This window comes from Populus nigra, chromosome 2 (genome assembly GCF_951802175.1).
Source record: "Populus nigra chromosome 2, ddPopNigr1.1, whole genome shotgun sequence".
Taxonomy (NCBI): domain Eukaryota; kingdom Viridiplantae; phylum Streptophyta; class Magnoliopsida; order Malpighiales; family Salicaceae; genus Populus; species Populus nigra.
Window position 1 is genome coordinate 33489301 of NC_084853.1, and position 20891 is coordinate 33510191.

Below are 20891 nucleotides of genomic sequence, written 5' to 3' on the forward strand. Positions count from 1 at the left end.
TTGTCAAATAACGATTTGGCTTGCTGCATGTATATACTAACCGATGAGTCACCTTGCCGAAGGTCTTGAAAGGAGCCATTGAGTTGAACGATGGGAGAATTAGATGGAGAGGCAAACGTTTTCTCAAGAGTGCGCCAAACACAATGTGAGGTAGAACAATCTACCACGAGATGGAACACATCTACGGAGAGAGAGGAGAGTAAAGCACTCAAAATAAGTTGATCATGTTGCTTCCATTGAAGAAAAGATGGGCTGATGGCAGAGGAAGAACTAACAGAACTATCAAAAATATGAGATGGAGGACACGACATTGAGCCGTCAACGAAGTGAAAAACACCTTGACCAAGGAGATATAGCTTCATCTGCATTCGCCAATAGAGATAATTTGTGTTCGTAAGTTTCAACAAAACAACTTGGTGGGTGTTTGATAAAGGAATGGTAGCTGGAGTGTGTGTTCCCATGAGAGGCAAAGGAACGACAGAGACTTGTAAAGAAGAATAGGAGACATGCTCTGCAAGTGGAGGCTGCAGTTGGGGAGAAAAGACACCATTGGTAGCAGCTTGGGGATGGTTGGCCGGCTGTGTTGCACCACTAGTGGAGAGAGAGAAGTCGGCGGCAACAGTAGAATCCATGTAGGAAAAGTAGAGAGAGGGCTGGCTGCAAAGGGAGGGAGGGAGAAAAGAGTTCTGACTGCATAAAGCTCTGACACCAAGTTGAGAATAATTAGAAGGCTAAACCTAATGGTTAGCCAACCCTTTCTATATATATGTATAGGGCAATATATAATAGCAATGGTGGAGGTTACCACACAAGAGTATATCTGCAATATTTCATGTATACAATATTTTCTTTATAAGTACATTCTCTAATATTGTGCAACAAAATAAATCAAATTTTCCTTTATTATCAACAGAGTAATTTGATTTAATCCAATTTGCGTTCTGTTGCACAATTTTCCTTTATTACTCGCTCAGGTGAGAGTAAATCAAATTGCAAGTGCGAAATTTTTGTATCAATAGATGATCTAATAAAAATGCTAGTGACAAGTAGTTTAATCAATTCTAGGTGGATACAGTTTGTTCTGCACTGAATTCTATGGGATTTAAGAATGTTGAGATTGTGGTTGCTGAGACTGGATGGCCATTTAAAGGAGATGACAACGACGTAGGACCAAGCATTGAGAATGCGAAGACTTACAGTGGCAATTTGATTGCACACCTTTGCTCTTTATGACGAAGACTTGAAACCTGGACCTGGTTCTGAGCGATCATTTCGACTTTTCAAGACTGATCTCACCATGGTTTATGAAGTTGGACTCTCTACAGAGCCTTTTGGAGGTGATGGGTGCTTTATGCCATTCACTTTCTCACTTAAAGCGGTGAAGCCATCATCTTTTTACTAGTAAATTAGGGAGATTCAGTGTGTGTGTGTGTAAGCTTGCAAAGAAATGTTCATACCGTATTTTTTGCTAGAACGACCTATCCTCCATGTATTTGTGAAATTAGTCGGTCAAGTTTCTTACAACTGAGTAATGCTTCAGGTTATGGAGCAAGATAGTGTGATTTGATGAATGCAAACAACAATAAAATATATATAGCCTTGTTGCAACTTGTACTGCTTAGTCCACCATACGTGGCAGGGCATGATTGCCTAGCACCAGGTGTCTACAACCGGGTCTGTAGTCCTACTATGCCCTATCAAAATTTACATTGATTATTTTTTTCTAACCATTTCTTTAATGTTAAATGTATCCCAATAAAAAGACAACCCGGCCCACCCTCCCTCTATAGTCTTTGCACCTCTCTGTGACAAGGACAACTCTGTTATTACACTACTCCAATACACAGTGCCATGAATCTTGATGAACATGACTTTTGTTAACACTGTTTGAATTCACGGTACAATTAGTCTTTATAAGTAGGATTTTCCTCACATGATATAGTTTTATGTATAATAATTTGCAGTTATGGGGAAAACAAGAGGGAAAGGCTAAGAACTCAAATCCATCCAAGTCCTTGGAAAGTTATGGTGGGACGACAAACACTTCAAAGCTAGCTTGTTAACGTATAGTTCCTCCAGCCCTAACAACTAACACTAGGCATTGTCACAACCGTTGCATCTGCTTATAAATTCTTTGAAGACAAGTTCTCCTTCCAAGTTTCAAAGCTTCTCTGTAGAAATAAACATGCACAATTTTCCTTTATCTGAACCTACTAGTACGTGGGCACAACATCTATAGATGACGTTGAAATAAACCACGACTTCTAGATTTAGAAACGCGTGCTAACTAAGTACGCTACAACACAAAATTATTATCATATGAATCAAATAAATATATTGAACAATGAAGTACAAAAAAATAAAATCGAAGCTCAGCATAGCAATTTGTGCTAATAAATAGATGATTTCCCTTGTTGTTGTTTAGTGTATACAAATCAAAGCTCAAACAAATTTTCAGAAGTTTACATAGCAATTTGATATATGGATTGCACACCATTAACACTTTGTGAGTCTCAAAAAAGAGAAACCTTCTCGTCTAGTTCTCCGTTTCACTTGCAGGATTGAAGGGTGGAGAATGCTTTTCAGTTTGCAATACTTCTTTTCAACATGAACTTGGCCCCTAACGATCTACATACAGGATTTCAACGTCATCTACGGTGTGCCCACGTATTAGTAGGTTCAGATAAAAGGAAAATTGTGCATTTTATTTCTACAAAGAAGCTTTGAAACTTAGAAGGAGAACTTGTCTTCAAAGAATCTATAAGCAGATGCAATGGTTGTGACAATGCTGCTTAGTGTTAGTTGTTAGGGCTGGAGGAACTATACGTTAACAAGCTAGCTTTGAAGTGTTTGTCAGCGTACCATAACTTTCCAATCGATTTGAGTTCTCTGCCTTTCCCTCTTGTTTTCCACATAATAACCAAAAGCCAGGTCAATGGTCCTAAGAAAAAAAAAAACATAGTTATCTATTACATTCGAATATATATGATTAACCAAGGCAATAAAAAAAAAAAAGAAGAGAATAATTAATCAGTTCGCTTTGACTAAATTAATATGCGATAAAAGGCAAAAGTACATTATTTTCTTACGAATTCTAGAAAAGCCATGCTATTTTTTAATGTTTGGTATTTTTTTCTTTTAAATATGTTTTTAAGCTATAAATTTAAATTTTTATCTCATCAACTTCGCTTCCAAGAATATATAAATTTAAGAGATCATCAACTCAAAAAAATCACATGAAATAAATAAAAAATTTAATTCCTAAGACATAATGTTAAGGGCCTTACCTTTAAAGAATTAGTTTATATAAATTTAACTTGAAGTTTCACAACCCATATTCTATAATAAGAATATATCCGAAGTCATCATTACGCTTCTGCCCTCGACTTGTAGCATCTTCTATATTTAATGCCCACTCCAGTTTCAAAAAATGCAGAATAGAAACCACTCCTCCTGAGCCATGGTGGTGCTTCCTTATACTGTTGCTTTCCTACTCCTTTCCTCCTTACAGACTGTAAAAATCGCAAGTAAGTTTGCGTCTCTTTCTATTTTAATTACCTCCTTCCATTTCTAAAGAATTTACCTTAACTGAGCTGTCTTCATTTCAGTCTATGAAAACAAAAAGTGTTGGTGTTCTGTTTTGTCGTTTAAAAATTGATGTTTCATCATCTGCTTTAAATTTTGCTGCTTTCTGTGCAGCCTCGCAATCATTCATCGGTATAAACTATGGCCAAGTTGCGGACAACCTTCCACCACCACCATCCACTGCAAAGCTTCTTCAATCCACTTCAATCCAAAAGGTCCGATTATATGGATCGGACCCCGCCATAATCAAAGCCTTAGCCAACACTGGAATTGGAATTGTTATCGGCACTACAAATGGTGACATCCCAGGACTAGCCTCTGATCCCAATTTTGCCAAGAGCTGGATCAACACGAACGTGCTTCCCTTCTATCCAGCTAGCAATATCATCCTCATCACTGTTGGCAACGAGGTCATGACTTCCAATGACCAGAATCTCATGAACAAGCTCTTACCAGCAATGCAAAATGTACAGAATGCTCTAAATGATGCATCGCTCGGGGGTAAAATGAAGGTCTCCACAGTTCATTCGATGGGAGTGCTTAAGCAGTCTGAGCCACCTTCTTCTAGAAGCTTTGATCCAAGTTATGGGGATCTGATGAAGGGCTTGTTGGAGTTTAATAGTGCGAATGGTTCGCCTTTCGCAATCAATCCCTACCCTTACTATGCCTACAGAAGCCATACAGGGCCTGAGACTCTTGCTTTTTGCCTTTTCCAGCCGAATGCAGGACGAACGGATGGAAACACTAAGATCAAGTACATGAACATGTTCGATGCTCAGGTGAGAGTAAATCAAATTGCAAGTGCGTAAATTTTGTATCAATAGATGATCGAATAAAAATGCTACTGACAAGTGGTTTAATCAATTGCAGGTGGATGCAGTTCATTCTGCACTGAATTCTATGGGATTTAAGAATGTTGAGATTGTGGTGACTGAGACTGGATGGCCATTTAAAGGAGATGACAACGACGTAGGGCCAAGCATTGAGAATGCCAAGGCTTACAATGGCAATTTGATTGCACACCTTCGATCGATGGAAAATCAGTGGATACATACCTCTTTGCTCTTTATGACGAAGACTTGAAACCTGAACCTGGTTCTGAGCGATCATTTGGACTTTTCAAGACTGATCTCACCATGGTTTATGATGTTGTACTCTCTACAAGTAGTCAGGTAAGAACAAAATTTACGTGCATTTCATTGGTATTTCGAGTTTTCAACAGCCAAGTGTTCTATTCCTGAGCTTTCCTTTGATTTGGCATTTAAATTTCTGTGTTTGGTTGGGTTTTAAAACATCACTACGCATTTTGTTTGTTAACAGAATGGACAGTTCCTTTTCAGGAAAGAAAAAAGCCAAATTGTACTAAAAAAAACACCTTGAACTTAACTTCTGAACAAAAAAAATCCTGATTTTCTATCCTAAACATTATGATTTTTGGAATAGGCTTCATCTGTTACGAAATTAACAAAAAAAAAACCCAGCCCACAACATCTTTTTAATCTTTTTAATTGCTCTATATATCTCTATTAATAATGATAAAAAAAAGATAGAAAGAAATATTTAATTTTTCAATCTAAAATCTTTATCAACAATATTTGAAATACATGAAATTATTATTTTTAGACAAATAAATCCAAAATATTCTTGCATATTTCACCTGCAAAAACCTAATTAATTTATTAAAACAGAACCAGTCACTAGCAGCAGCACAACCGCTACTAGCAGCAGCACCACAACCGTTAGAAGCAGCAGCCACCAACACCAGCACCAACACTAGCACAAGCAACAATAACAGCAGCACGAGCACGAGCACGAGCACAGGCACTGGTACAAGCACGAGCACGAGCTCGAGCACGAACATCATCAACATCAGCAGAGGCAACAACAGTAGCAACGAAGTATATTTAAATAGGATTTTCAATTTAGGTTTGTTGTATGGGTTTATGGGACTTTCTTTGATTTGCCTTTTGTTTTTGGTGTTTCTCGGGTATCCTCACATCCTTTTTAAAGGGTGAGACTAGTCTCATTCGAAGCTTGTGGCTGCCTCTCCCAACAAGCACGCTTCTCAATGATTGAACTTGTATTCTCATCCTTGCAGGGATATAACGGTACCTAACTACTAAACCAACACTTCATTGGTTTTTGCCTTTTCTTTTATGACTTGAAAACTTAGAATATGAAGTTGTAAAGAGATGATGAAGATGGGTTAAGGTTTTTCTCTCTATTTTATAAGTTTCTCACTTAAAATGGTGAAGCCATCATCTTTTTACTTGTAAATTAGGGAGATTCAGTGTGTGCATGTAAGCTTGCGAAGAAATGTTCATACAATATCTTTTACTAGAACGACCTATCCTCCATGTATTTGTGAAATTAGTCGGTGAAGTTTCTTACAACTGAGTAATGCTTGAGGTTAAGCAGCAAGATAGTGTGATTTGATCAGTGCAAATAGCAATAAAATATATATAGACTTGTCCCCCAGGTCTTGTAGCCCTTCCTAGCACCAGATAATTGGGTCAAGAGTCAGACCCTAGGTTAATGGGTTCACGTGAGGACCCAATGCTCTTGAGTTTTTCGTCTTCACCCAACTCTAATGGGTTCGGAATGCAATAAGACTCAAGGCTTTTAGATTCGTTATTTAAGAGGGGTCCAAAACTTTCGGCCTGGTGTTACAGCCAGATCCACTTAAACTTGAGTAATTGTATTGTTATTATTAATATTAAAAATATTATTATTTGTATTATAATTAATATTGCTAATATTAAAAATATTATTATTTATATTATAAATTTTATTGTTTTTATTAATATCATAATTACAAAATTTTAAAAATATATAATTAATTTTGAAAAACAATCATAGATTTGATTTGAAGGGGAAAAATATTATTATTACTACTAATATTATTATTAAATTAATAAATTTGAAGAAAAATATTATTATTATTGAACAAAAACAACAAGTTTTATTTGAGGGGATTAAAATTTATAAAAACTTAGGTCAGATAAGTTTAATATTATTATTAATATCATAAATATTATTAAATTTGAAATAAATTTTATTACTATGAAAATAAAAAACATAGATGTTATTTGAAGGGTAAATTAAATTATTTTTATTATTTTTAACTTGGGTATGGAAGGACTTACCAGACCCAAGTTGCTTGCGACTGGTAAGGGGCAGACCTAAGTCCTTTAGGTTGTGCAACCTTCTGTGGCCCAAGACAATCGGGTAAAGCATCAGACCCTAGGCTAATGGTTCCACGTCATGACCCAATACTCTTCGATCTTGCGTCTCACCCAACTCTAATAGGTTCGGATTGTGGCTATACCCAAGGCTTTTGGGTCCCTCATTTTAGAGGAGCCTAAAGCTTTTGAACCTTGTGTTGCAGTCAGACCTACTTAAACTTGGATAAGTTTATTATTCTTATTAATATTTAAAATATTATTATTTATATTATAATTAATACTGCTAATATTAAAAATATTATTATTTGTATTATAAATTTTATTTGGTTTTATTATAATTAATATTTTTAATATCATAATTAAGAAATTTTAAAAATATATTATTAATTTTGAAAAATAGCCATAGACTTTATTTGAAGGGTAAAATTATTAATATTATTATTATTAAATTAATAAATTTGAAGAAAAATATTATTATTATTGAAGAAAAACAATAAGTTTTACTTGAGGGGATTAAAAACTATAAAAACTTAGGTAAGATAAGTTTAATGTTATTATTAATATCATAAATATTATTAAATTTGAAATAAATTTTATTACTATAAAAAAAAACATATATGTGATTTGAAGCATAAAATTAATTATTTTTATTATTATTAACTTAGATATGGAAGGGCATGCCAGAGTCAAATTGCTTGAAAGAGACTGCGGGAAGACCTTGTTGTTTGTTGTTGTTGTTGTTATTAAGTTAAGTTAATAAATTTGAAGAAAAATATTATAATTATCGAAGAAAAACAATAAATTTTATTTGAGGGGATTGAAAACTATAAAAACTTAGGTAAGATAAGTTTAATATTATTAAATTCATTCATATTATTAAATTTGAAATTAATTTTATTATTATAAAAAAACATATATTTAATTTAAAGAATAAAATCAATTTTTTATTATTATTAACTTGGATTTGGAAGGGCATGTTAGACCCAAGTTGCTTGAGAGTGACAGGGGGTAAACCCAAGTCCCTTGGGTCTTGTAGCAAAACCTGACCCACGACAATTAGGCCAAGAGCCAGACTCTAGGTTAATGGGTTCGGAATGCAGCCAGACCCAAGGCTTGTGGGTCTGCCATTTAAGAGGGGCCGAAAGCTCTTGAACCTGGTGTTTAGTCAGACACACTTAAACTTGGGTAAGTTTATTGTTATTGTCATAATCCATTTTTGAATTATTCTCAAATTCATTTTCTTTTGTTTTTTTTTTAAATGAAACAGTGTCGTTTTAAACCACCCTATTCATATCCACACAACCAATAAGTTAGCTTTTTATTCAATCAACATGTTCATATAGCAATGTTTCTTCCTATTCTTACACAATAATTGTTGTTACCCATTTTTTCTCTCATCTTTTTGATAAAATTTTTGAAAAATCTAAAAAATAGTGAAAAACAATGAAAATCCAAAAAAATATGTTTTTAATATATTTGCATCGTTTTTAGTATTTTCAACATCGTTTAAAAAAGAATTTAAATTTTCAAATGTCTTTGGAACGCCTTCGACTTTTCACGCGTCATTTTTAAAAGCATTGATTTTCCTCATTGAGTCGGCATTGATATTGCTCATTTTCAAAAAATACAAGAAAAAACAAGAAAAATTAAAATTTACAAAAAAAGAAAACTTGAGGGACCAATTGTGAGGCCCAGGCAACATTTTACCTATAAATATGGGTCCACAATTCACACAAGAGAAGGGGGCAATTTTGAAGCATTAAAAAAAAAACCCTAACCCTACAAACCCATCTTTTCCAAAACACCCGGCCGCCCCCCACTTGGCCAAAAAAGAAGAGCACCGCCGGCAGTAAAGTGAAGAGGGGAGCAAGCCGTGACTGACCCCTACTTGCCTGTTTTTTCTGGTCCACGCGCCGCCAGTGGCAGTGGCGCGTGCAGCAAACACGCCAAAACTGTCTTGTGGCTCCAAAAGTCTGCCTGCCTCTATTCTTGATGTCCTTGAGGCTTCACAGAACCCTTCATGCAATTCCTGGAGTTTTAGGGGTTGTTTTGTAATTTTTAAAGTGTTTAATGTAATTTTTGTTCAGTTTTTGAATTTTGTATAATTTGTAGTGTGTAAGAAAAAAAGAAAAAAAATATAGTACTAGGTGTATGTGTGTGTTTGTATTTGTTTTATGGATGTTTTTTTTATTTATGATAAAATTGCAAAGAATAAAGAAGAATTTAATATTTTGATTTGATCACGGTCAATAATTATGAATTGACACGTAAGTTGTATTTCTAATATCTGATGAAAAGACAAAATTTTTAAAACTTCTTTAACACATCAAAGCCACGAAGCAGCTTACCTTAGGTAGGGTGCGTTAGGGGTGCTAATACCTTTCCTAACAACAACCAGTCCCTTACCCGTGAATCTCTGACAAGACCAGTACACCCGGGTTTGGTTTCCTAGTAACCCTCAATGAAATACTAGTTGGCGACTCCCAAGAACCAATCAAGCAACGAACCGAAAGATCGCCAAATAGACGTCGCACGGTTGACGTGCGACAGAATGACAACTTCACTAAGGAAGGTATTGTTTCTGACGATATTGGACTAAGCTTTGTGTATTTGATGTGTTTAAGTTTTTGCTTTTTTGTCTCTTTTTTGTTAATGTATTTTCCATGCATTTTTGTAGAATTATCTCATGCATCATATGTTTTTAGTTTTTGAAAGCGCACACAAGCGTCTAGGTAAGGTGGGGAACTAGTGATCTGCCCTATGACTATTGGTCAGGGTTCAGATGTGTGAAACACCTAACTCATATCTGAGTGCCTGTTTGGTAATGGTGGGTATACGTGCCTTAACCATTTCTTGCAACGCCCCTATACTATCTTTATGAAGATCATCATTAGGTAGATATGAGACCCTTTTGAGACCAGGTAGAAAACCCATCCATGTTCACATAATGAATAGAACCTGTCCTTAGGTTGTATGTGCTATTTTTATTTGCATCAGGGCAAACCCTTCTTGAAGTATCTTGAACTCAAGACTTGTGGGTAACACAATGATCGTCACTCAAAAAATTTTCATTGTAGAGTTTGGGCAGGAATCAAGATTCTTGTTTCATAATGCAATAGTTACGATCATATATCACCCCTCAAAGAGCGAGTTCATCATATAGATTACATGTCATATATTTATCATGCATGTACCGGGATGAAAAATAGGTCCCCCGCGAGTTTACAACACCCGACTGTGAGCGAGAAACATGAAAGATGAAGAGCGTGCTCACCGTAACGTCTATTTTCAAGAAGAGTTGGAGTCTCTGAAGACAAACTTGACTCACCTCTAGCTTACTCCAGCAAATACTAAAAAATAACTCTAGGGAATGTTCTTTCCAATCGACCTATCATCTTTGTTCAAACTCCAACAACGAGTCAACCTAAAGAAATTGGGGGCAAACATGGTCAAGAGCCTCTACACAATCCAACACTTCTGCAAAAGCTTTTGTAGGAAGGCTGATCGAAGGGGAATTGCACCACATTTGCATAATGGAGCCTATTCTTTTTCTGTCAAAAAAAAAACTACCTCTGTTTGATCATGTCTTCAAAGCTTCTTGTTTTTTTTTATTCAACCTATTTTAGTCTTGTTGGTAAGCTCGTAATGCCACAAGACTTTCTCTGTCAAATGAGCCTTTCTTGTTAATAAGATCATGTGTTTTCCTGTGTTCTTGACATACCTTTATTTTGTTGCTGTTTCATACAAATAACGCATTGAGCATAACCTTTAAGCATGAAACTATTGCGCCAAAAATCTTTTGGTGTGTTTCCCTCTTTCTTCCAAAACTATGTATGATCACACATGTTCACAAGGATTTTTGGGAATTCAAAGTTTAGTACAAAACAGAAATCATATTGGTATTTGTCCAAACAAACAAGTTCTGAAAATTCAAGTGATTCCTTAGAAAGGTAACCATACACCTAGAAAACCTGAAAAAAAAAAGTTTGAGCAAAACAAAAAAACACCATGAAGTGACTTAAAAGTTGAGTTTTATTTGAATGAATAATGAGAAATCACTTTGCATACTCGCATGTAAGCAAGGCTTACCGATCCTAAATGCATGCATTTGGAATGAAGAAAAACCATCTTTGATAATCTTTTCACGAGGCTAAAATATATCATTCGCGATCCTCTTTTGAGCCTAGTAATGTTTTTGAAAATAACCTTGACTAGGGTCACACCCTACACTGAGGGCAAGTGCAAGAGACAGAAAAAACCTCAATGATTGAAAGTGTCCAAGCAACACTGGGGGTATAAAAGAAAATTTTCAATCATTAAAAGTGTCCAAACAAAGTTGGGGGCATGAAGAAAAAAAAAACCAAAGGGTCCAAAAGAATTGAGCTTCTCACAAAAATAACTGATATAATGATGCTCAACCAAGTGAAGAAAGAAAAAAACAAATGAAAAACCTAAGCCCAACACTGGGGGCACAATAGACCATTTTGAAAAGACATTCAAATGACAAAAAGGTCAAGAAATAAGCACAAGCGATCCTTAGTCTTGAAATCCCTTAAACACCTTTTGAGCTTGTAAATATCATTTTTCTTCATAACCAATAGCTCAAGCCTACATTACGTGCCTAATCAAGCCCTTTCTGATCAAAGGCAAGCAATTTGGACGGTAAGCAGTGTTTTCTCAAGCAAACCAAATTATTATTCATGCAAATAAAATGAATGCCTTGAACATTGGTTCTCTGTAACCCTCAAATTGAATTTTGAACCATTTTTTGACCAACCAAACGTCACTTCACATTTTTCACCAAAAGCAAAACAAAGAGTTTTCATCACTTTTGAAAACTTCTTCATAGGAATCACTTGAATTTCTTCAGAATGAGTTTGCTTTGAATTGATTTCAAAATGATTTTTGTGTCTAGAATAGCTTTGAAATTCCAAAAATTCTACATGTAAACAACTCCTTGTCAAACCTTCCTTCACATAGCCTCATCCCTAAACCCGCATTGAATACTTGGGGGCATGATCAAGCTGGGGGGCAATCAAAAACTCCTTATAGGGCTGGCTCTATGATTCCCTTCCTAAGAAAAATGTTGGGCAAAATTGGCAACCCTTGAGATAAAGGGGCGGTAGACAAAGAAGTATGATGATATCAAGTCTTTCCTAGAGGTCAAGATCACAAGAGATGACTCAAGTAAGAGCGAAAAAGCCATCAAAGTCTAATGCTAACACTCCAACTTTTGAGAAAAGAAAGACACCATGAAGGAATGGGGACCTATATTTCTCAGGTATATTGATCATAATGCATTGCTTTCAACATTGTCTGATCGGTGTTTCATCATCACCTTTTGGGTAGTGTGTTTTCTAACCCTGCCTCATTTCGAGTGCACCTTTGTGCCCTCACTTCCTTTTGAGTGTGCCTTTGAGCCCTCACTTCTCAGGTAGTGCGTTTTCTAACCCTACCTCATTTCAAGTGTGCCTTTGAGCCACCATCTCTAGGGTAGTGCATTTTCTAACCCTACCTCCTTTTAACTGCGTCTTTGAGCCCTCACTTTTCAAGTAATGCATTTTCTAACCCTACCTTCTTTCGAGTGCGCCTTTGAGCCCTCGCCAACATTTTTTCTAGGTAGGTCACCCATTACAACGCGACCATTTCACCATGTTTTTTTCACTTGGGTAGGTCACCCATTACAATGAGACCACTCTTTCACTTGGGTAGGTCACCCATTACAATGAGATCAACATTTTTCTGGGTAGATCACCCATTACAACGCGACCAATTCTCCATGTTGTTTTCACTTGGGTAGGTCACCCATTACAATGAGACCAATTTTTTCTTTTTTCCTTGGGTAGGTCACCCATTACAATAAGACCAACATTTTTTATGGGTAGGTCACCCATTATAACGTGACCAATTCTCCATATTTTTTTATCTGGGTATGTCACCTATTACAATGAAGCCATTCTTCCACATGGGTAGGTCACCCATTACAATCACCCATTACAATGAAGCCATTCTTCCACATGGGTAGGTCACCCATTACAATCACCCATTACAATGAAGCCATTCTTCCATCTGGGTAGGTCACCCATTACAATGAGACCACTCTTTCCTTTTTTTCTTGGGTAGGTCACCCATTACAACGCGACTAATTCTCCATGTTTTTTTTATCTGGGTAGGTCACCTATTACAATGAGACCATTCTTCCACTTGGGTAGGTCACTCATTATAATGAGACCATTCTTTTCTTTTTTCTTGGGTAGGTCACCCATTACAATGAGACCAACATTTTTCTAGGTAGATCACCCATTACAACGCGACCGATTCTCCATGGTTTTTTTATCTGGGTAGGTCACCCATTACAATGAAGTCATTCTTCCACCTGGGTAGGTCACCCATTACAATGAGACCACTCTTTCTTTTTTTCACTTGGGTAGGTCGCCCACAAAATAGACCAGGGTAAGTGTGTGTGGGTGGTCGCCCCTGAAAATAGACCATTGTGAGTGTGTATGGGCAAGTCGCCTGTGAAAATAGACTAGTGTGAGTTTGTAGGGGCAGGTCGCCCGTGAAAATAGATCATTGTGAGTGTGTGGGTTGGTTGCCCCTGAAAATAGACCACTTTTCTTCAAAAGGGGCAGGTTGCCCAAGATAATAAGATCTTTTTTTTTTCTTTATAAAGCTTACTATGAAAAACATTGAGGAGTTTTGCTTCGTAAGCATTGTAAAGAGGGGCATCTGTTGTTATCCATTTTTTGACCCGCCTTTTTGATAAAATTTTTAGAAAATCCAAAGAATAGCAAAAAACAACAAAAATCCAAAAAAAATATGTTTTTAATATATTTGCATCGTTTTTAGCATTTTCAATGTCATCTAAAAAAGAATTTAAATTTTCAAATGCGTTTAAAACGCGTTCGACTTTTCACGCGTTATTTTTAAAAGCATTGATTTTCCTCATTGAGTCGACGTTGATATTGCTTATTTTCAAAAATATAAGAAATAACAAGAAAAATCAAAATTTACAAAAAAGAAAAGAAAAGTTAAGGGACCAATTTTGAGGCCCAAGTAACATTTTACTTATTAATATAGGTCCATAACTCACACAAGAGGAGGGGGGTAATTTTGAAGCATTAAAAAAAAAAACACAAGAAAAAACTCTAACCTTACAAACCCATCTTTTCCAAAACACCCGGTCGCCCCCCATTTGGCCAAAAAAGAAGAGAACCGCTGCCCCTCGGTCTCTCTTCCCTCACACTACATCACCAGGCTCCCCTCTCCCAGCCAACAAAAAGAGGTCGTCGTTCTCCCTCTTAAAAAATAAAGTCGTAGCCCCCATCTCCTCCCTGCACACAACCTCTCGGCCAGCCCCTTCTCCTCAGCCAAAAAAACCAAGACCAACCCCTCACTTCCTTTAGTTCTCCCTGAAGCCGACTAAGAAGAAAACTAGCCCTCATTTTCCTTCCTTCTCCCAAAGCCCGGTCATCAACACACAACCCTCATTTCCAGCTTCTTTTCCCAAACCAGAGCAGCCACATCTGCACTCCCCCATCTCCCCGTCATCTTCCCTCTCTCGGCTGTCTCTCCCTACTGTTAGCCTCTCACCCTCCAAAACCAAAGTCATTTCCCCCTCAGCCGACTTAGAGCATCCGGCCAAGACCAAAGAGAAGTCGCGCCTTCACTTTGACAGAACAAAATCCCCTCATCTCTCTCAACCACCGAGAGCATCACCTTGTAGGGCACAACCAACAGATCTTCCCTCTTCAATCAGCGACAGACCCACAGTCTCCCTCTTCAGCCTTAGACGCCATTTCTCCCTTTCCCCCTGATCGGAGAGCCACACCCATCTCCACCGCGGCTTCAGCAGCCACGGACGACAACCGCCAGATGTAGCACCGGAGGAAGAGAGAAAATAGAAATGAGATGGACCTGAAAAAGAGACAGAACTAGATCTGAGAATGAGAAAATAAAATTAAAATCAATTATTTGTGCATTTTTCTCTTGTTGCAGGTGACGGTGATCCTTATCGCCGGCAGTAAAGTGAAGAAGGGAGCAAGCTGTGACTGACCCTTGCTTGCCTGTTTTTTCTGGTGGCGGCGGCGCGTGTAGCAAACGCGCCACAACTGTCTTGTGGCTCCAGAAGTCTACCTACCAATGTTCCTGCTATCCCTGAGGCTTTACAGAACCCTTCCTGCAATTCCTGGAGTTTTAGGGCTTGTTTTTTAATTTTTAAAGTGTTTAATGTAATTTTTGTTCAGTTTTTGAATTTTGTATAATTTGTAGTGTGTAAGAAAAAAAGAAAAAAAGAAAAAAAATATAGTAAAAGTGTATGTGTCTGTTTGTATTTGTTTTATGGATTTTTTTTATTTATGATAAAATTGCAAACAATAAAAAATAATTTAATATTTTGATTTGATCATGGTCAAGAATTATGAACTTACACGTAAGTCATATTTCTAATATCCGATGAAAAGATAAAATTTTTAAAACTTCTTTAACACATCAAAGCCACGAAGCAGCTTACCTCAGATAGGGTGCGTTAGGGGTGCTAATACCTTTCCTAACCACAATTAGTCCCTTACCCGTGAATCTCTGACAAGACCAGTACACTCGGGTTTCCTAGTAACCCTCAATGAAATACTAGGTGACGAGTCCCAAGAACCAATTAAGCAACGAAATGGAAAATCGCCAAACGGATGCCGCGCGGTTGACGTGCGACAATAATAATTCTTCCCCTTATATAAAGAATACTCAATTAATCTAAAAAATACTAATAACAAGAACATATTTTACCATTACATCTTCTATAAACCCTAACACCCACACAATTCTAATTTCATCAAAACATGTATTTAATCAAGCTTCCTAAATTTTTCCAAAACTAGCAATCGATTTAAAAGGCAATACATCATCCACCTTAGATTTTATTTCCAAACCCAACGGTCAGAATATAGAGCTTAGAGTTGCGCATAATATATTTTAAAATCAGAATCATCCAACGGTTGGAGCTCCCTAGATCTGAATAAAACTGAGTTAAACTGAAAATTGACGAGCTACTATTAAACATGTACGAACCCTTGCCAGAGAGTGGGCTTTCAATCTCCACCATCCAGAATGAAGGCAACATCTAGATGCACCACATATCCAAAAATAGACATGATCCAACGATGGAAGAGAGAGCAATCAATCGACAACCAAAACTACCGTGCAGGTTTATTTCCTTTTGTTTTATAGGAAATGTCCAATGATGCTTTCTAACAAACACATTGTGTGCCTTAAAATCCCTCATGTCAGTTAGTAGAGGAGTGTGATAAGAACAGTATATCCAAAAATCAGTATAATCCAACAATGGATTCCAGAGATATAGCCATCGGAGAATTATTGGCTCCTCTAAATTCTGCACTTCTCTCTCTAGCTGAATTTTCGCTATTGTCTCTCACCTTTTTTTTTTTTTTGAACTGGTGGCCTCTTTGCTGTTTTAGAAGCATTTTTACCCCTAATTACAATTTTTTCCCCTCATTTATGCCTTTATGTCTTTTATTTTATTTTTCATGTAAACTATCCGGTTTGTTTCTGCTTAAATCGCTGGTCTTTATCGAACTCTGATTGGGATGAAATCTTTAATCAAGATAGGAAAACATATTAATAGACTTCATGTAAATTTTCATCCCGATCCAACGATTGGATTTAGAGCTCTACTTTCTAATGTAAAATTGATTAGGTCATGACTTTTCACTAACGATCCAAATTTTCTTGTTTAATTTTCACATAAAATCATATCAATTATCCTTCTAAACCTTTAAGCTCATTTTATTATTTTATAATGTATTCATTTTAAAATTCCACCTTTATTTATTTATCTGATATTATTATCGTTTCAAAGTAGCGTCCCTGATTTTTAATCGGTGCTTGCACCTTCAGTCTTGCCATTTTGATTGCACCATCCCTTATTATAATTTATTCTTTATTACCTCACTTATTCCTTAGATCATTTTCCTCATTATTTTATCCATCAAAATTAGTTACAAGTTTCTCTATACTTGTGAATTCCAAACCAAAATTTATTTTATGGAGGTCATCCCCTTCATTATATATCATTATTTATCTATTATTTCTTATCTTGGTTTTTATCACTAATTGAGATCATATCACTTTCAATCTTATGTTTACATGAAAGTTTACACATCTGCATATTTAAATTATAAATTTCTAGGGTTTCACAATTATATTATATTATATATGAATTCTTTTAATGGATTTTATTGTTAAAAAAATTATCTTATATAATACAAATATATAAAGTATATTATGTGAATAAATAATTTATTTAGAGCTCCATCAACTTTAATATGGCAATATTAGAATTATAATTTTTCTGAATGCTTTTATTTGAAAAAAAAATTCAAGAAGAAAAAAATTTAAAATAAAGAAATAAATTTATTGTTAAAACATTCTTTTATATAATACAAATATATAAAATATATTATGTGAATAAAAAATTTATTTAGACGAGAAGGTTTCCTCTTTTTTGAGACTCACAAAGGGTCATTGGTGTGAAATCCATAGATCGAATTGCTATGTAAACTTCTGAAAATTGGTTTGAGCTATGATTTGTATACGCTAAACAACAACAAAAATTGTCTCTTGTCTAGATCTCTTCATAAATTAATCATTCACTTGCAAGAAAGACATCTCATCAAACAACTGAAACCTCAATTTCACAAAACTTAGGTTAACTTCGCACTTCTTTAAGTACTAGACTTGTCTTCCTCCTAAAAAAAAACCGTCATTAAAGGGAAGAATTTGAGTATTTTTTTGAAAGGTGGTGTTGTTGGGTGTGATAGTTTTTCTTTTAAAAAATATACAACCCTTTTAATGCACAAAACATCATAATTAAAAGCAAGTTTTTCATACTTTTTTCTATTTTTTATGTGAGTTTCATAAAAAAAAAAACTCATCATATCGCACTCTCAAACACACACTTCATAAAATAACAATACATCTTCAAAACTATAGAAAAAAAATAATAGAGATTATATAGTTTTTAATATAGTTGTTAAATTTAATTCGAGATCCAACCTAACCTAACTTAGAGTTTGAATTATTAGTTGGTTAAGTTAATTTATGAATCATTGGGTCAATTTAAATCTATTGTTGGTGGTTGTTATTATATTTTGGTACTTCATTGTTCAATATATTTATTTGATTCATATGATAATAATTTTGTGTTGTAGCGTACTTAGTTAGCACACGTTTCTAAATCTAGAGGTCGCGGTTTATCTCAACGTTCTGCCCACGTATTAGCAGGTTCAGATAAAGGAAAATTGTGCATGTTTATTTCTACAGAGAAGCTTTGAAACTTGGAAGGAGAACTTGTCTTCAAAGAATTTATAAGCAGATGCAACGGTTGTGACAATGCCTAGTGTTAGTTGTTAGGGCTGGAGAAACTATACGTTAACAAGCTAGCTTTGAAGTGTTTGTCATCGTACCATAACTTTGCAATCGATTTGATCAGTTCATTTTATCCACATAACCCCAAGAAAAAAAAATTAATGAACAGAATAATTAACCAGTTTGGTTTGACTAAATTAATTTGCCATAAAAGACAAAAGTATATTTTCACATGAATTCTAGAAAAGCCATGCTATTTTTTAATGTTTTTATGCTATAAATTTAAACTTTATCTCATCAACTTTGCCTTGGATCAAGTTCGAACAATTAATTGCATGAAATAAATAATAATAAAAAAGCATTATTGAAATTTGTTGGGATTTATAAGAAGCATAGTGTTAAAGCGTACTAGTAAAACACCTTTAAAGAATTAGTTTATATATATATATATATATATATATATATATATATTAAAGATTGGAATTTAACAAGGCATTCTTTAAAATTTTAAAGAATTAATTTTAATAAATGTTGGATAAATAATATTACTCACTCATTTACAAACATATTTAAACATATTAGAATACCATTCTTTTTTTTACTTTTTTTTTTGAAGTTCGATAGTCAATTTAAAACTTGATACGTTTTAGAAATACCTTAAATTTAACTCCAATTGTATTACTTAATTATAAATTACATCTCAAATATTTTTATTTTATCATTGATATGATTCAAGATATTGACAGATTGTATAGCTATAATTTAGGCAATTGATTATATCTCTTAGCTAACATCTAGGTTATAAATTAGACAAACAATATGATATTGTATAACTGTTGCAGATTTGCATCGCCATGTATGATGACTATAAATACAATAGAATCCCAACCTTCAAGGGTTGAGCTATTCTTTCAAAATATTCTCTCTATTCTTTCATGGTATCAGAGCTCTGACTATGTATTCTTAAAGGAAATCTCTTTCTCACACAATGACCACCCTTACAGATCCTTCCTTTGTCTCTGTCACCTCCTTCGACCTTCCTATCTCTCCAACTGCTTTAACAAATAACTTTTACACCCACCTCAATGCTGATAACTACTTGCTTTGGCATGATCAAATCACTCCCCTCCTCATCTGCAATGACCTCTATAGCCATATTGATGGCACTGATCCGCCCCCTCCAAAAACCATTCTTGTTGACGGCACTACTTCTCCAAATCCAGACTACGCTGAAGAATATGCTTGCTGGTTTAAGATTGATCAACTTGTTGTAGGTGGTATTAAGAATACGCTTTTGTCAACCGCTTGCGTGGAGGTCCTAGGTAAAAAATGTCACCAAGGATGTTTAGGACACACTAGAAATGCTCTTTCATCAGCAAACTTTATCTCGTGTTGATATCTTGCATGATATCCTTCTTGACACTTACAAAAATGATCTCCATTGAAGCATACCTCGCCAAAATTAAAGGTATCGCGGATCAACTTGATACCATTAACCAACTGATTCTAGACAGTTAATTAGTAAACAGGACTCTTCGTGGCCTTCCTCATACACTTGAGTATCAGCCATTTGCTCAAGGCATTACTAATCGACATACTCCAATTTGCTTCACAGAGCTTCATGCACAACTTCTTGTTCATGAACAAGAACGTGAACGTATTCGTGGACGTGCAACTCCACCATTGACTCCACTCTCACATCATACTTTGGTCGCCCAACAACATTATCAACCTTTCCGTAATACTACTCATGGAAACTCTCGTCGCTCAAATCATCCAAAGCAAGGTACTGCTTCTCAAAATTTTAGTAGTTCCTCTACAAGCATACTTGGTCAGTATCCTACTCATACCTCTTCACCTCTTGATGGCTTCCCTAATAAAACTTTCAGTAATAGTTTGCATAATGGTAAACACCAATTCAATAATGGATACAATCATCCTTGGTTTAGCAGGTCACGTTATCATGGTCGTTGTCAAATATGCAAACTGGAAGGTCATTCTGCTTCCAATTGCAATTATCGTTATATTCGCCCTGATTCAAATCACAATGATAATATATCTACTGAGTTTGCTGGCATTCATGTCTCTGAATCGCTAGCATCAATAAAGACTTCTCTTAAATTGTGTCTCACCTCTTTGGCTTGGAGATACAGGTGCAACAAACCACATGGCTTCTCACATTGATCTAGTTCAACAACCTATTCCTTTTACTAGTCACTCAACTGTGTATGTTGGTAATGGTGACTCTCTCTGTATTTCACATATTGGTAATTCTTTAATCAAAATGGGTGACACGACCAAAAGATTGATGTCTTTTCCCAAGTGCAGGAGTGTCGAAGTAATAAATAACCCGGCAAGACCGGGGTCGAACCACAGGGAGGTTAATTGTATAAATTATAGATAACAATAATACAACAACAACAATAACAACAACAACAACAATAATAATAATAGTGTTAATAATAATAGTGAAGAAGAAGAGGAAGAAGTCGATGAGAACTTTGAGATGGCAGATTAACGTAAGAATTAAACAATGATAACAACAAATGTCAAGGTTAGAGGATCCACTAATGGTATTTCAAACAAGTATAGTATAAACTCTTATTATTCAATTGGAAACCACACACAAGGAGGTTCCAATCAGATTATAAATTGTTAACATGATTACATTAGTTATCTTATTCGAATAATGCTAATACTTGTAAATGTTTTCAGGCATTCATGATTATAACTTATGTTAAC

The 20891-nt window shown here is 35.4% G+C and overlaps 1 pseudogene; it reads left to right on the forward strand.

The window, feature by feature from the left end:
- The first annotated feature begins 1095 nt into the window (after nt 1-1095).
- On the forward strand, nt 1096-14825 carry LOC133682932 (glucan endo-1,3-beta-glucosidase 7-like; annotated as a pseudogene).
- The last annotated feature ends 6066 nt before the right edge of the window (nt 14826-20891 follow it).